The sequence below is a fragment of the Dendrobates tinctorius genome, unplaced genomic scaffold, assembly GCF_039654945.1.
Source record: "Dendrobates tinctorius isolate UK_male_01 unplaced genomic scaffold, ASM3965494v1 ptg000030l, whole genome shotgun sequence".
NCBI lineage: Eukaryota > Metazoa > Chordata > Amphibia > Anura > Dendrobatidae > Dendrobates > Dendrobates tinctorius.
This window is the reverse complement of record NW_027361698.1, coordinates 58456153-58473392: the sequence shown is the minus strand read 5'-3', so window position 1 is coordinate 58473392 and position 17240 is coordinate 58456153.

The window sequence follows — 17240 nt, the reverse complement described above, 5'->3', positions numbered from 1 at the left end:
GCTATCACTGCAAGGCAAGTGGGAAGAGCCTTGCAAAGTGCCAAAATTAGCGCATCTAATAGATGCGCCTTTTATGGGTAGCTACAGACTGTTATTTTTAGGCTGGGGGTGACAATATCCATTTCCCCTTACCTGCCTGAGAATGCCAGCACCCAGCTGTCTGTTTTAGCTTGGATGGTTATAAAAAATTGGGGTGACGCTTTTTTTTTATTAGTTACATAATTAAAAAACTCGGAAAGAGGACCCCTCTATTCTTAATAACCAGCCTTGCTGAAGCTGACAGCTGAAGGTTGCAGCCCCCAGCTGTAAGTTTTGCCTGGCTGGTTATCAAAAATACTGGGGAACCTACACATTTTTATTTTATTTATTATTTCTTTAGAGCGTAGTTGTCGGCTGATGAATGCTCCCATCTGCCTCCGCCTGCTCTTACCGTCATTAGGGGAAGCAAGCATTGGATAATGGGAGTAGCAGGCCCATCAGCTGACACTAGTGATCGGACATACATTTTTTTTACCTCCGATCAAAGCTGCGGGCTCATGCTGTCATTTGACAGTGTGGGAATCACGGCTCTCTGACCATCAGTAATGACTAGTGTTGTGTATTCCGATACTGCAAATATCGGGTATCGGCCGATATTCGCTGTATCGGAATTCCGATAGCGAGTTCCGATATTTTTTCAATATCGGGTACCGGAATTTGAAGTTCCCATAATGCAATGAGCCACTGTTGTGGCTGTGATTCGCTGCTGAAATGATGTCATCATGATGCGCGGTCTGTGCGCATCATGATGCGCGGTCTGTGCCGACTGCGTGGGGTCTGTACGGGCCTGCCAGGGGCCTGTGCCGGCTGCCGGGGGTCTGTATGGGCCTGCCGGGGGTCTGTGCCGGCTGCCGGGGGCCTGTGCTGGCTGTCAGGGGTCTGTACGCGCCTGCCAGGGGCCTGTGCCGGCTGCTGGGGGTCTGTACATGCCTGCCAGGGGCCTGTGCCGGCTGTCGGGGGTCTGTACGGGTCTGTGCCGGCTGCCGGGGGTCTGTACGGGCCTGCCGAGGGCCTGTGCTGGCTGCCGGGGGTCTGTGCGGGCCTGCCGGGGGTCTTGTGTGTGCAGGCATCGTCCGATGGGACTACAAGTCCCATCGGGCGATGCCTGCTACAATGACAGTGATTGACACATTAGCCAATGATGGGACAGTAGTAGTCCCATCATCCGGCTAGATTCAAGATTCAAGATTCAAAGAAGCTTTATTGGCAGGACTAAATACACATTAATTTTGCCAAAGCAAGTGTACAGAAGGGAATAGGGATAGGGACTGTAGGGATGTTGGGAAGGGGCTGTAGGAAAGGTGGATGGGGCAGATCCAGGATGGGGCTATAAAAGTCCATGGCATAGGGAAGGTGGATGGGGGCATGGGGGCAGATCCAGGATGAGGCTATAGAAGTCCATGGCATAGGGAAGGTGGATGGGGGGTTGGGGCATATCCAGGGTGAGGGCCATAGAAGTCCATGGCATATCATAGCTCTCTTTCTCGCAGTCTATGACATTCGCTCACATATTGCGCTGCTATCTCCACTGCTCTCTCTTCTTCCCCCAGCAGGATATATGTTTTCTCTTCCTCCTTCATGGTGGTGAAATCCGGGAAGAGATGTGATAGTCTCCTGAAGTGAGTGTCCCTCACTGCTGAGTACTTGGAGCAGTGTAGCAGGAAGTGGGTCTCATCCTCCAGGGCCTCCTGGTCACAGTTTTGGAACAGTCTTTCCTCCCTGGGCTTGTAGCTCTGCCTGTGTCGGCCGTATTCAGTGGCCAGACTGTGGGCACTGAGTCTATACCGGCTCAGGATCTTGTGGTCTTTGGGGTCCGGGAGTTTCTCCAGGTATGGAGCCAGTCTGTAGTCTCTCTGTAGACTCTGGTACATAGTCAGTTTCTGTGAGCTGATGATGTCGTTCTCCCAGTCACTTACGTACCTCTCCTGGCCTTCGTCTACCATCTTCCTGATTCTGGCTTTTAAACACCCAAGAACCAAGCAGTCAGAAAAATCCATAAAATGTAATATTTTATTAAATGTTATTAAAAAACACATGTAAATATATATCTCTCAAATATGGACATACAGTGTATGGATAAGGAGGAACAAGATTATGGACAAAAGTGGTCAAAGACCAACCATACTGCAACCGCAGCAACAGGCAACAATAGTGGTGGCTATAAAGTAAGATAGTAATAAATCAGAGACACTTGAGAAAATGGTAGACCTATAGCAAGGAGTGTTTAAAGAACATCACCATATAGCAAGTGCTACTGCAGTTGTAAATAATGTACAAAGAGTCACTGATAGTTAAACATATATTGTAGCCCAGGCGGATCTCAAAGAGCAGCGCAATAAGAGTAGTAAATAACTATGTGCGTATACCTGGAGACAGCGGTGGCAGGAGGTCGGTCAAATCCCCGACGTGCGTTTCGGAGCCAAAGAAAGACTCCTTCCTACTATTATAGAATATACTACTATTATAGAATATAATACTACTATTATAGAATATATATGCATCTATATGCATTTTTGTATGTGTATGTGAGTCACATTTGTACTGTTTCTTTTTCTTCATTTTTTCTTTATTTTTTCTTTTTATTTTATTATTCTTTATTATTCCATGCTTTGTACATGTATATGTGCACCTTTATGGGGCATTTTTTATTTCCCCTTCGGTTCTCTGGCATGAGTAGGTGTGATTTAATTATGTTATCTACATCTCACTATGGCCATATTTATATAGCGTTATGATACATTGATATGTTAGGCACGGGATAATGGACCCCTATTATTGTGGGTCCTTTGCTCCGGTCCTGACAACAGTAATTTGATGTTATTATATGTGATAGATGTGGCCTACCTATTGATATATGGATTATATATATCTAGTCCTATATATCCTGCCAGGCCCCGTAGTTTTATACCATTCCTTTGCACTAATATGCTGTGCATAGATGGCTCATCTTATTGGTTGTTGTACCGTTGTTTGCCCTCAGTTTTGCCCTTTTCAGATATGGTTGCCCTGGCCCGACGCTGTCTGTGCGCATGCGCTGTGTCCGCTCTGCCGTCATCTGGGTTCCCTGCTCGGCGCGCCGGATCATGTGGGCCCGCGTGTTTCCGGTGACGTTGTGTCATGGATCTGGCTGATGCAGGGCGGGCTCACCATGCGCACAGACGGTCTCTGGTGGGTGCACTATTTAAACCGGATGGCCGTGCCTCCTTCCACGCCCCCTGAGGAAGGAGTCTTTCTTTGGCTCCGAAACGCACGTCGGGGATTTGACCGACCTCCTGCCACCGCTGTCTCCAGGTATACGCACATAGTTATTTACTACTCTTATTGCGCTGCTCTTTGAGCTCCGCCTGGGCTACAATATATGTTTAACTATCAGTGACTCTTTGTACATTATTTACAACTGCAGTAGCACTTGCTATATGGTGATGTTCTTTAAACACTCCTTGCTATAGGTCTACCATTTTCTCAAGTGTCTCTGATTTATTACTATCTTACTTTATAGCCACCACTATTGTTGCCTGTTGCTGCGGTTGCAGTATGGTTGGTCTTTGACCACTTTTGTCCATAATCTTGTTCCTCCTTATCCATACACTGTATGTCCATATTTGAGAGATATATATTTACATGTGTTTTTTAATAACATTTAATAAAATATCATATTTTATGGATTTTTCTGACTGCTTGGTTCTTGGGTGTTTGCTATCATATGTGCAGTTTTCCTATACTGTTCAGTTCATTATGTGGATCATGATATACGATATATATTATTGATCATTTGTTTATGGCCACTTTAACCTTTGGTTTTTTGGCCTCCACATAAATATGCCTACTACCTATTCATTCTATGATTCCGGCTTTTGTCAGGTTGTTGTGATTGGTGTTCTGGTCAGGTTGGGTTTGGGTGAGCTGTTCCGAGGGTCCTGGTTTTTCAGTTTCCCCTACATGTGTCAGGGCTTTATGGTGATGGGAGCTTGGATTGCTCCTACGTAGGTGAGCCCGGAATGACAGTGCCCTCTTTAGAACCGTTAGGTGTAGAGGGAATCTGCCCAGCTCGGCCCGGCAAGCACTGTTGGAGGTGCTCCGATGGACCTGGAGAAGGTGCTTGCAGAATACCAGGTGGAATATTTCTGTTGGGCTTGAATCCCTCCTTGACCAGTCTGGGTAGGTGTGAGGACCCCAAACTTTGCTGCCATACAGGAGGATTGGGGCGATGATCGAGTCGAAGATTTTTAACCAGACCCTCACTGGTGGATTTAGATGGTAGAGTTTCCTTCGGATGGCATAGAAGGTTTTGCATGCCTTGTCTTTCAGGGTCTCTATGGCTTGTTTGAAGCTCCCTGATCGGTGAATTTCTAGGCCCAGGTAGGAATATTTGTCCGTTCCTGTAAGGGCGCAGTTGTTGAGGATAAATGAAGGGTGCTGGTCTGATTTTTTCTTTCTCTTCTGGAACACCATGATGTTGGTTTTCTTTAGGTTGACCGGTAGAGCCCAGGTGGAGCTGAATTTCTCTAAAATTTTCAGGTTGTCTTGGAGGCCTTTCTCGGTTGGTGACAGAAGCAGCAGGTCATCTGCATAGAGCAGGAATTTCACCTGCGCGTCATGGAGGGTGAGACCTGGTGCTGTGGAAGATTCCAGAGCGGTAGCCAGCTCGTTGATGTAAATGTTGAAGAGCGTTGGGCTTAGGCTGCAGCCTTGTCTGACTCCCCGGCTCTGCTGGAAATAAGCCGTTCTTCTGCAGTTCACACTCACACTGCAGAGGTTCTCGTTGTAGGAGCTTTTGATAACATCATAGGTCTTTCCTCCTATTCCGCTTTCCAGCAGTTTCAGGAATAAGCCTGGGTGCCACACCGAATCAAAGGCCTTTTTAAAGTCCACGAAACAGGCGTATATCTTCCCGTTCTTTGTATTGTGGACGTGTCTCTGAATGAGGCTGTGCAGGGTGTAGATGTGGTCAGTAGTGCGGTGGTTTGGCATGAACCCTGCTTGCCTCTTGCTGAGGACGCTGTGCTCGGTGAGGAAACTGAGCATCCTCTTGTTCAGGATGCTGTTGAACAGTTTTCCCAGGTTGCTGCTGACACATATGCCTCTGTAGTTGGCTGCGTCATACCTGTCCCCATTCTTGTGGATGGGTGTGATGAGGCCTTGATTCCAGGTACGAGGGAAGTAGCCAGCACTTAGCACAATATTGAAGAGTTTAACCATTGCGGCCTGTATTTCTGGTGGGCTGTACTTCAGTATTTCTGGTAGGATTCCGTCCAGGCCACCGACTTTTCTAGATCTTATGGAAGAGATTCTCTCTGCTACTTCCTGTAATGTAATAGGTGCATCTGCGGGGTTTTGGAAATTTTTAACTTTTTGCTCCATTGCTTTTAGTTTTGCCATTATGTTTTCCTGTTCTTGGCTTAGTTCTTCCTTTGGAATGTCTTTATAGAGGTCTCTGAAGTACTGGAGCCAGATGTTGCCATTTTGGATATGGATGTTGTTTTTCTTGTCTTTTGTGCCCATGTGGTTCCATAGTTCCCAGAAGGAGTAACTGTGCTTCTTCCTCCTGAGGATGGTTTTGTACTGCCTTTGTATGGTTTCATAGGCTTCCCTCAGACCCAGGTGGTTGGGGTCTCTGTGTTTCTTGTTTGAGACTGTTCTCAGGGTCTTCCGTACGGCTTTACATTCTCTGTCAAACCATCCATTGATCTGTTTTTCTTTTGGTCTCTTGTAGTTGACATTTTTAAGGTCGGACAGTCTGGCCATTGCATAGGATATATTGTTGAGGTCTTTTGCAGCTTGACTCACTCCTTTTGGGTTAGGCTAGTACTCGTAGTTGTTGAAATGGTGGAGCATCCGCTGTATTTCAGGTCTGCTGGGCGCCTCTTTATACTTTAATGCCGACGTTTTGTGCCATTTATAGGATGAGGCCGGGTGAAGAGGCCGCTCTGCTGTGGCTTTTGAGTGGATGGTTTCTCTGTAGATTTCAGGTACAGAAGAAGTTGGCTGTGGTCTGACAGGTGCGTTTGTGGGCAGACTATGAAGGTGCTGATATTTGCCAGGTTCATATCTGTAATGGCATAGTCTACTACACTTCTCCCTAATGTGTTGAATGTAAAAAAAAAAAAAAACATACCGTATATACTCGTGTATAAGCCGAGATTTTCAGCCCATTTTTTGGGGCTGAAAGTCCCCCTCTCGGCTTATACACGAATCATAAACCGGAGGGGATCGGCGGGGGAAGGCGAGTGGGGGTGTCAGATCATACTCACCCTTCTCTGCAGCTCCCCTGCTTGTTCCATGTTGTCGGCGCTGCTCTCTTCCTGCTTCAGCTGTCAAATGGTACCCGCTCATTAAATATGCGCATATTTAATGAGCGGGTACCTCGTGTCCGCTGAACCAGGAAGAGAGCAGCGCCGACAACATGGAACAAGCTGGGGAGCTGCAGAGACAAGCTCCAGGACCCGGTGAGTATGAAGGGGTGGTTGGGAGGCATATTCACCTGTCCCTGCGCTCTGCTGTCTTGCGTCCTCTGCAGTGACATTCAGGTCAGAGAGCGCTATCGCTCTCTGCCTGCACAGTCACTGCAGAGCGCAACGCTGATGAGCAGGGGGCAGCGACGGAGGTGAGTATACAGGTTTTTTTGTTTTTTTTTTTAAGGGAGGCTGCGGCAGCAGCAACTTGATGGGGCCACTCACTGTGCATGATAACTGGGGCCACTCACTGTGCATGATAACTGGGGCCACTCACTGTGCATGATAACTGGGGCCACTCACTGTGCATGATAACTGGGGCCACTCACTGTGCATGATAACTGGGGCCACTCACTGTGCATCATAACTGGGGCCACTCACTGTGCATCATAACTGGGGCCACAAACTGTGCATCATAACTGGGGCCACATACTGTGCAGATAACTGGGGCCACATACTGTGCATCATAACTGGGGCCACTCACTGTGCATCATAGCTGGGGCCACTCACTGTGCATCATAACTGGGGCCACTCACTGTGCATCATAACTGGGGCCACTCACTGTGCATCATAACTGGGGCCACTCACTGTGCATCATAACAGGGGCCAGTCACTGTGCAGCATTATCTGGGGCCACTCACTGTGCATCATAACTGGGGCCACACACTGCAGATAACTGAGGCCACTCACTGTGCACCCTCGGCTTATACACGAGTCATTAAGTTTTCCCAGTTTTTTGTGGCAAAATTAGGGGGGTCAGCTTACACTCGGGTCAGCTTATACTCGAGTATATACGGTACATACTACACACACACTACATATATACAACATTCATACTACATACATACTACATATATACTGCTTTCATACAACATACATACATACTACATACATAAATACTACATTCATACAACATACATACATACTACATACATATATACTACATTCATACTACATACTACATACTTACTACATACATACAACATGTTACAGACATACAACATACATACAACATACATACTACATACAACATACATACTACATACAATACATTCATACAATACATACATAATACATATATACTACATTCATACAACATACATAGTACATACTACATACATACAACATGCTACAGACTTACAACATACATACAACATACATACTACATACATACTAAATACAACATACATACTACATACAATACATTCATACAATACATACATACTACATATATACTACATTCATACAACATACATACATAGTACATACTACATACATACATACAACATGCTACAGACATACAACATACATAGAACATACATACTACATACATACTACATACTACATACAATACATTCCTACATTCATACAATACATACATATTGACATATAGTACATATAACATAGAGTACATACTCATCATCAATTGTCACTTTGATCCCCGAAGCCAGTGTCATCTATGAAAAAAATTGGAAAAAAATAAACAAGCAATATACTCCCTGATCTGCAGAAATCCACGAGTGTCCCACGACGATCTGCTGCACTGCATCACTGAGAGGTTACTATCGTTCACTGGTCTCACTTTATGGCAAAAGCTGGGTGGGAACTTTCTCACACAGCAATGCCAAAAGTGAGACAAGGGACTATTTTTTTTACAGTGGCGGAGGAATACAGTGCGGAAGGATACCTACCTCCCGACATTGTATTCCTGGAGCCCCCTAGAGAGCGGTCGCATCAGCTGATGCTGCTGTTCTCCACGGGAGATCGGCGTGGGACACTCGTGGATTTCTGCAGATCAGGGAGTAGGTCGGTTGTTTGTTATTTTCATATTTTTTCACAGATGATACTGGCTTCAGGGATCAAAGTGACAAGTGATGGTGAGTATGTACTCTATGTTATATGCACTGTATGTCTATATGTATGTATTGTATGAATGTAGGAATGTATTGTATGTAGTATGTATGTTGTATGTCTGTAGCATGTTTTATGTATGTTGCATGCATGTAGTATGTATGTAGTCTATATGTAGTATGCATACATGTATGTATGTTGTATGAATGTAATATATATGAAGTATGTATGTAGTTTGTAGTATGTGTGCATGTTGTATGAATTTTGTATATATGTAGTATGTATGTATTATGCATGTATGTATGCTGTATGAATGTAGTATATATGTAGTTTGTATGTATGTTGTATGAATGTAGTATATATGAAGTATGTATGTATGCTGTATGAATGTAGTATATATGTAGTATGTATGTATGTTGTATGAATGTAGTATATATGAAGTATGTATGTAGTATGTAGTATGTATGAATGTTGTATATATGTAATATGTATGTAGTATGAATGTAGTAAATATGAAGTATGTAGCATGTATGAATGTTGTATGTATGTATGCTGTATGAATGTAGTATATATGTAGTATGTATGTATGTTGTATGAATGTAGAATATATGAAGTATGTATGTAGTATGTAGTATGTCTGAATGTTGTATATATGTAATATGTATGTATGTTGTATGAATGTAGTATATATGAAGTATGTATGTAGTATGTAGTATGTATGTATGTTGTATGAATGTTGTATATATGTAGTATGTATGAATGTTGTATATATGTAGTATGTATGTAGTATGTATGTAGTAAATATGAAGTATGTAGTATGTATGAATGTTGTATATATGTATTATGTATGTATGTATGCTGTATGAATGTAGTATATATGTAGTATGTATGTATGTTGTATGAATGTAGTATATATGAAGTATGTATGTAGTATGTCTGAATGTTGTACATACTGTATGTAATATGTATGTATGTTGTATGAAAGTTGTATATATGTAGTATGTATGTAGTATGTATGTTTGTTGTGTGAATGTAGTTATATATGAAGCATGTAGTATGTATGTATGTTGTATGAATGTTGTATATATGTAGTATGTATGTAGTATGTATGTTTTTTTTTTTTACATTCAACACATTAGCCGGATGATGGGACTACTACTGTCCCATCATTGGCTAATGTGTCAATCACTGTCATTGTAGCAGGCATAGCCTGATGGGACTTGTAGTCCCATCGGACGATGCCTGCACACACACAAGACCCCAAGCAGGCCCGCACAGACCCCCGGCAGCTGGCACAGGCCCCTGGCAGGCCCTTACAGACCCCCGGCAGCCGGCACAGGCCCCCGGCAGGCCCGTACAGACCCCTGGCAGCCGGCACAGGCCCCTGGCAGGCCCGTACAGACCCCCGGCAGGCCCGTACAGAACCCCGGCAGTCGTCACAGGCCCACGGCAGGCCTGTACAGACCCACGGCAGGCCCGCACAGACCCGGTCCGCACACACAGACACGCACAGTGTCCGCCCACGCACAGCCCACACTCTTCCCCCCTCCCGAACTGGATGTGCAAGGAAAGAAAGGGGGTTTTTTAATTCCGATATTTCTGTCCCATTGACTTGAATGGGACTTCCAGTATCGGAATCGGCGATACCCGATACTTTTTGGGTATCGGTCCGATCCAATCTGATCCGATCTTTCTCTATATCGGATCGTATCGCTCAACACTAGTAATGACTTTACCGCCAATCAGAAGCTTTGGAGGGATGAACCCAAACAGTAACACAAACTTCCTGGTAAAGTCCATTTTTGGTGTCTGTGCCTGAACAGTAGGTGCTGTTTGGGTACTGTTTGGGTTCGCCCATCTCTAAAGCTGAACCATCATACTAGCAGTCCTTGTAAGGATTAATATTGTTGTTTGATGTTTGTTTCAGATGCAATCTGTACTTAGTCTAGGGAGGGAGAGAAAGGTGCAAGAACAGGGAGAGTGGCTGAATACAGTCTCTAGGCATGGATTGTAAAAGTCCAAAAAGCCTTTACATTTTTTTCTGTTTTCTTTGAAAAATTTGTCTGTATTCAATTACTCATTCATATACTATTACTTGGCCAGTGGTACATTTCAGTGTTATATAACACTCCCAAAAAGCATTGCAAAATTTGTCTGTGTTCAAATAGTCATCCATAGAGCATTAGGTGCTTTCTGTGACATTTAGGTGGTAAATTAGACTTCATAAAAGGTTTAAAAAATTGGCTGTATTCAATTCTTCAGCCATAGAGTATTAGGCGCTCTCTGTTACATTTCGGTGGTACATAAGATTCCAAAAAAGCATTTAGAAATTTGTCTAGATTCAGTTAGTCATCCAGATAGTATATGTTGCTTTCTGTTAAATTTTGGGGCTATGTAAGACTAGGAGCATTATGTGATATTTCAATGGTATAAACTGTAAGACTCCAAAAAAGTGTGAAAAATTTGTCTGGATTCAATTTGTCATCCATACAGTGTTAGCCGCTTTCTGTTAAATTTCGATGGTATATAAGGCTCCAAAAAAGCATTTAAAAATGTGTCTGCATTCAATTATATATATATATATATATATATATATATATATATATATATATATACAGTGTTAAGTGTTCTCTGTTATTTTTCGGTGGTACATAAGACTCCAAAGAAAGGTTTAAAAATTTGTCAAAAATTGACTATTGTCATATATACTGTTGAACTTGGTTTGTATGAAATTTCATTGATTTGAAAAAAGTTGTCCTGCTACAGGTGTATAAATTTGCTCCTTCCGTACTCGGTCAGAAGTCACCACTATTTCTTCCATTGTGGCATCTCTGCCTTGTACCAGTATATGTCCAGAAATATTATCCGTGCCCTTACCAACGCAGTTACTGGGATTATTCACTTAACAACTGACACGTGGACAAGCACTTGCTACATTTCTCTGATGTCATAACGTGTGAACATTGTGAAGGCTGGGACCAAGTCCCACCCTGGCACGGCACATGTGCTACCGAAGCCAAGGATTATTGGCCCTACTTCTATCAGGGTTTCTTCCACCTCCTACACCAGTTCCTGCACCCCCTCCTGCTTCAGCCACTGAACCTATAGCCAGGCATCGTGTGTGATAAATTGCTGGCTCACGAGCTCAATTTGGCAGTTCAGAGGTTTCTGAAAACTTGCCAAGAGTTGACAGAGCTTTTAGTCCGCCATGTCAGAGCCCATTTACGCAAGTCGGCTAGAGCTGCAACTGCTCTGACAGTGCTGCAGTAGCGCATGCAAGTCCCAGCTTGCAGACTGGGGTGCGACGTGACCATGTGCTGGAACTCCTCACGCCTCCCGACGAAGCCATAGGCGAAAAGCACGTCGAGGCTCCCGGTGTCCCACACGCGCCTGCTGCACCTACTCTCTGCTATACCATGACTGAAGGTATCTAATATATGGGTACATTTACCCATCTGCTCCTCCTTATGCTCCATAATGTATGACATAGCGATTATTTCATTTGCTAATGAGATCTTTACAAACAGCCATGCTTGATATGTTAAAGGGGAGCATTTAACCCTTTGGAGAGTAGCTGCAGTGATTACGTTAGGCAGTGTGAGACAGTTTCCCTCCTTTATGCTCATACACCTTGTATAGGGAGACATGTGTCCTTTTTATATGCTCTTGCATGCTTTCATGTTTACAATTAGCTATTTAAGCCTATACTTTTTGTGAATATTCTATGCATTTATTGGCTGTGCTCGAATACACTGCTATGTATGTGGGACATATGTTTTCTCCTTGTCTTGGTGATCTATGACAACTTATATCCATAATTTTCACTGTCCCGCGTCTTCTTTGCTCTCATGTTGTCACTTTATGTATTATGTTTAACAATAAAAACTTTTTCTATGCTAATCATTAATTATGTATGGAGCCTCTATTATATCAAGGAGTAAGGTCATTATACATTTATATTCATAGTTATGAATTGGTGAAGGATAAGTATTTATGAGACTTTATTGATAACTTTTGACAGATATATATATATATTCTTCTCCTCTCACTATAGAAGAATCTTGCTTACCCTTGATCCTTTTTGACCTTAATGGTCTTCCCCCGCTTTTTTCGGTTTTTATGTTTGTGGTCTAGAGGTTCCTTTCCATTTGACCATGTGGAATTTTGTTTTGGTTATATATGCATTTAAAAATGTGTCTGCATTCAATTATATATATATACAGTATATATATATATATATATATATATATATATATATATACATAGGTATATATACAGTGTTAAGTGTTCTCTGTTATTTTTCGGTGGTACATAAGACTCCAAAAAAAAGTTTAAAAATTTGTAAAAAATTGACTATTGTCATATATACTGTTGAACTTGGTTTGTATGAAATTTCATTGATTTGAAAAAAGTTGTCCTGCTACAGGTGTATAAATTTGCTCCTTCCGTACTCGGTCAGAAGTCACCACTATTTCTTCCATTGTGGCATCTCTGCCTTGTACCAGTATATGTCCAGAAATATCATCCGTGCCCTTACCAACGCAGTTACTGGGATTATTCACTTAACAACTGACACGTGGACAAGCACTTGCTACATTTCTCTGATGTCATAACGTGTGAACATTGTGAAGGCTGGGACCAAGTCCCACCCTGGCACGGCACATGTGCTACCGAAGCCAAGGATTATTGGCCCTACTTCTATCAGGGTTTCTTCCACCTCCTACACCAGTTCCTGCACCCCCTCCTGCTTCAGCCACTGAACCTATAGCCAGGCATCGTGTGTGATAAATTGCTGGCTCACGAGCTCAATTTGGCAGTTCAGAGGTTTCTGAAAACTTGCCAAGAGTTGACAGAGCTTTTAGTCCGCCATGTCAGAGCCCATTTACGCAAGTCGGCTAGAGCTGCAACTGCTCTGACAGTGCTGCAGTAGCGCATGCAAGTCCCAGCTTGCAGACTGGGGTGCGACGTGGCCATGTGCTGGAACTCCACACTGCACATGCTGGCAAGGCTTTGTGAGCAGCAAAGGCCAGTTGTGGAATACCAGCTCCAACACACCCGTTGGTATTCTGGAACAACCTCTACATATAACAACTGAAAAGAGGCCATGAATGTCTGACATTTGTGCTGTTCTCCAAGATTTTGAGAACTCCACAAAGGTGGCGAGCAGCCATTTTCAGCACAACAATCCCACCTCTGTGCCTACTTTAACAGTCGCTGATGACAAATAAGAGGACCAGGTGGAGACAGAGGAAGACATGAGATAGGAAGATACTACTACTACACAGCCCAGCCTCATGTCATCTTCTCAGTGCAGATTGGGTAATAATCAAGAGATAAAGGCTGAAGAAGAGGAGAAACAGGTACTGGCTGAGTGCAAAATTGGCTACTACCCACACAAGCTTTGTCCGATCTCTCATACATGGATGGGCTGAAGAAGGAAAAGAGGAGGAAGAGATGGAGGAGAAAGAGAAGATGGAAAGTATTCATCACGGTGCAAACAGGGAAGTACTGGCTGTAGGGACCTTGGCACATATGGCCGTTTTATGTACCTCTGCCTTTGCGGTGACCCTTGCATCACATTCATCTTGGCCAAAAAAGAGTTTTGGTTGCTCACCCTGCTGGACTCATGCTTCAAGAAGAACTTTGCATCTCTTCTTCCTGAGGCAGGGAGGTTTCTAAAATGGTGCTATACCAGAAGACCATTTTGGAAAATATGTTGAAAAAACTCAAATCAGGAGAGTGGCAGGGGAAGCTTCTTTGCCCAACTAAAGAGGAGAGGCGAAGGAGACACATACCAGGTACAGCAGAAGCAGGAGTACATTGTCAAACACTTGAGCCAATTTCATGAAACCCTCCCAACATTCATACTCTGATAACTGGGTATTTTTTGACAAGTAAAGAGACGTTTTTAAAGACGGTTGACAAAACCAGTGTCCTCCCTAATTCTTCTGCAACTTACATCAACTGGGTCTCAAAAAAACTGGACACCTGGCATGAGCTGTCTCTCTATGCCTTGGGGTTGTTGTGCTGCCCTGACACTGGCATATTTTCTGATGGGGTCTTTAGTGCCACTGGGCAGGTCATAACAGTCAGGCATTTTCTCATGTCAACAGAAAGTGTTGAAAAGCTCACTCTAATAACAATGAACAAAGTCTGTATGAGAGCCAAGTTTTCCACATCAGATGACAGTAGAACAATAAGTGTTTTTAATGTTCAATATTTGAATGAGGCCCACCAATTGTTGACTTATAGGATTTATGGATGGCTGTATGACCCAATTTATAATTTTTTTCTGGCTTTTTGTTAGTACCACAAGTACACTTTGTAAATTTTTTATGAGGCACTCCAGTTGGTGCCTTCAAGGGTGGATGGATGATGCTATTTGTAATTATTGGCAGGCTTTACACTGTGTGCAGAGCTTTTATGAATGCAGAAGTAACGCAACTACACTTTTTCACAATATTTGAATAAGGCACTACAGTTGTTTTCAATGGTGTATGGATGACCCTGCATGTAGATTTTGGCAGGATTTGCACTTAGTTTATAGCCTTTATGAGTCTAAGAGTACCAATACACTACAATTTGAACAGAATGTGTATGAGGCCCTCCTTCATGTCTAATACAAGGTGTATCTGAGGCCATCTGAGGCCCTAATTTTTGGCACTTTTTGCTTACTTCATAAATTATACAGAAATTTCCAGTTTATTAATAAAAAAATACATTTTGGCTAACTTAAATTATAATTTTTTGTTAAGTCCTTTATAAATTTTGCCTTACATATAAGTTATACAGGAAAAAATGTTTTTCAACATTTAATTTCCTGTAAACTACAATTTATCGTCAATTGTGAATGTTTTATTGGTAGTCCGTAAAGTGGAGTAAAAGTGTGCCTGCATTTTTCTCTGGAAGTCAGAGATGCTTCCAGGGGTCTTCCCCATGTTCTTTTCCCTACATTTAGTACTTTTTCCAGTCATTTCAACATTTTATTGCCCACCAGATCATTTTGCTCTGATTTCCCATTGACTCCCACTATACTTGTTAATCGAAACAAGTATCCGATAAATAGGAATTGCTCGGCTCATGTAACGAGCATCCGAGCATTTTAGTGCTCGCTCATCTCTAGTTATTTTCTGATAATAAATTTCCTGTCTTTATAAGCTTTAATTAGAGTTGAGCGAAACGGGTCGAAAAATTTGAAAAGTCGCCGACTTTTGGCAAAGTCGGGTTTCAACGAAACCCGACCCTAGGATGAGGTCGGCCACGAGGTTGGCGACTTACGCGCCAAAGTCGCGTTTCAAAAGTTTGTTTTGCGCTCTTTTTCAGCCAATCAGGATCCACGGACACTGTGGGCAACGTGATGACATAGGCAGGGGTCACCACCATCTTTCAGAAGGGCATGCAAGTGATTGGCTTGCTTTGGTGGGCGTCACAGGGGGTATAAAAGGGCGTGCACGCCGACCGCCATCTTACTTCTGCCGATCTCAGTATAGGGAGAGGTTGCTGCTTATTCTGTAGGGAGAGCGTTAGGCAGGGAAGAAGACAAAAAAACTGCTTCTGCTGCTAGCGATTTGGCCTGCACAACACACCAGTCACTGTGTGTGCAGTGCAAGGGGAGGCTATATAGTGGTGTATCAGTGGTGTTGGTTGTTGGGCTGCCTTCTAAGGCTTCCTGACATTCCTGCATTGCTGTTTACCCACTGCTCCGCAAACTGCTTTTTTAAAAGCAATCCCAATTTTTTTTTTTTGTCCTGCTGAGAAGAAAAAAAAACTGCTTCTGCTGCTAGCAATTTGGCCTGCACAACACACCAGTCACTGTGTGTGCAGTGCAAGGGGAGGCTATATTGTGGTGTATCAGTGGTGTTGGTTGTTGGGCTGCCTTTTAAGGCTTCCTGACAGGCTGGCATTGCTGTTTACCCACTGCTCTGCAAACTGCTTTTTTAAAAGCAATCCAATCTCCCTTATCCTCTAGTCACTTTTGTCACAGCTGTGCCATCGAGCCTGTCACATAGCGCTCAGATATCAGTGGGCCTCACACAATCCAAAAGTGTCCAGTGTCCACAAGTGTCTGCAGAGATTCAAAATCTCCCTTATCCTCTAGTCACTTTGGTCACAGCTGTGCCATCGAGCCTGTCACATAGCGCTCAGATATTCATTGGGCCTCACACAATCCAAAAGTGTCCTGTGTCCAAAAGTGTGTGCAGAGATTCAAAATCTCCCTTATCCTCTAGTCACTTTGGTCACAGCTGTGCCATCGAGCCTGTCACATAGCGCTCAGATATTCATTGGGCCTCACACAATCCAAAAGTGTCCAGTGTCCAAAAGTGTGTGCAGAGATTCAAAATCTCCCTTATCCTCTAGTCACTTTGGTCACAGCTGTGCCATCGAGCCTGTCACATAGCGCTCAGATATTCATTGGGCCTCACACAATCCAAAAGTGTCCAGTGTCCAAAAGTGTGTGCAGAAATTCAAAATCTCCCTTATCCTCTAGTCACTTTGGTCACAGCTGTGCCATCGAGCCTGTTACATAGCGCTCAGATATCAGTGGGCCTCACACAATCCAAAAGTGTCCAGTGTCCAAAAGTGTGTGCAGAGATTCAAAATCTCCCTTATCCTCTAGTCACTTTGGTCACAGCTGTGCCATCGAGCCTGTCACATAGCGCGCAGATATTCATTGGGCCTCACACAATCCAAAAGTGTCCAGTGTCCAAAAGTGTGCGCAGAGATTCAAAATCTCCCTTATCCTCTAGTCACTTTGGTCACAGCTGTGCCATCGAGCCTGTCACATAGCGCTCAGATATTCATTGGGCCTCACACAATCCAAAAGTGTCCAGTGTCCAAAAGTGTGTGCAGAAATTCAAAATCTCCCTTATCCTCTAGTCACTTTGGTCACAGCTGTGC